This window comes from Limulus polyphemus, unplaced genomic scaffold (genome assembly GCF_000517525.1).
Source record: "Limulus polyphemus unplaced genomic scaffold, Limulus_polyphemus-2.1.2 Scaffold2352, whole genome shotgun sequence".
Classification (NCBI taxonomy): domain Eukaryota; kingdom Metazoa; phylum Arthropoda; class Merostomata; order Xiphosura; family Limulidae; genus Limulus; species Limulus polyphemus.
The window spans coordinates 178,339-179,796 of NW_013667962.1; positions in this window are offsets into that span (position 1 = coordinate 178,339).

Consider the following 1,458-nt stretch of genomic DNA (forward strand, 5'->3'; position numbering starts at 1 on the left):
TAGTAGCAAAGTTGAACATTTTCTAAGGTGGAAAACATGCCTTACTTCCTTATGTACGTAAACTAAATATTGTGCTTCTGTGTTGCAGAGTTTTCTACAGATAAAACTCATTCTAACTTTAACTACTATGTATTAAACTTTCTAGGAGAAACGCCACATACAACATTATCCCAATCGATAGGAAAATGACTCTAATATAATATTTTCAACTTGAACAGCACCTATTACAACAGCTATACTAAACAGCAAGATCAGAGACCACAAAGTTAAATAGTTTCATTATGTACGATAAGGACATCACTTTAGATGGGCATAGTCTATCCAATATGTGTACTATGTTAGATTAGGGCTATATTATCCAGTGAGTATACCGTGTTAGTTAGGGATACACTATCCATTAAGTGTATTATGTTAGATAGGGATAGCCTATCCGATAATTGTACCATGTTATACAAAGAGGCTCTATCTAATAAGTGTATCGTGTTACGCACAGATACTCTGTCCATAAAGTGTACTGTGTTAAAAAAGGGTGATCTAACCAGAAACTTGGGTTGGGATCGCCTATACAGTAAATGTACCCTAATGTACAAAGCCCTTCTTTTGACTTCATCTGCTGACTGGCTTCCTTATGTCAGGTTTTTAGTTAATTGTTTGTTCGTTTGTAATTAAGCACAAAGCAACACAATGGGCTATCTGTACTCTGCCCACCACGGGTATCGAAACCCGGATTCTAGCGTTGTAAGTTCACAGACATACTCCTGTGTACACACCGCAGGTATCGAAAACCTGATTATAGATGTATAAACCCCCCAATCAGAACATGTTTCGACTACTCAGGTGAGTCGTGGGTTGTTAGGTTTGGGAATGAGGTTTGTACTTTACCATAGTAAAGTCAGGGCTGGAAATTAAATGATATTTTTAGTAATTGATATTCGTTCCCCAGCAAATAATAATTTTGAATTGAAGCATATATTTTAGTAAATAATTGTTATGGTATCAGATTTGTTTCTTAGTTATTATATCACAGTTTCATATCAATTTTCATTTCTAGTTCTAGGTTTGTCTCACACGAATACTCATGAAGAAAATTGATGAGGAGCTGTATCATGTTAGCTAGGAATACTTCATCCTGTAAGTGTACTGGGTTTGATAAGGATTTCCTATCCAGTAATTGTTTCATGTTAGATAAAGGTGCTCTATCTTATATATGTGCCATGTTAGGGATGCACTATCCAATAAATGTTGAATGTTACATAGAAATATTTTGTCTAATAATTGTACCGTGTTAAATATGTATACTCCATCTAATACGTTGTTGTTGTTTGAAGTTAAGCACAAAGCTGCACAATGGACTACCTGTGCTCTGCCTCCACGGGTATTGAAACACGGTTTATAGCATTGTAAGTCCGCAGACATGCCGCTGTGCCACTGGGGGGGGGGGCGACATTATGGTGGTGT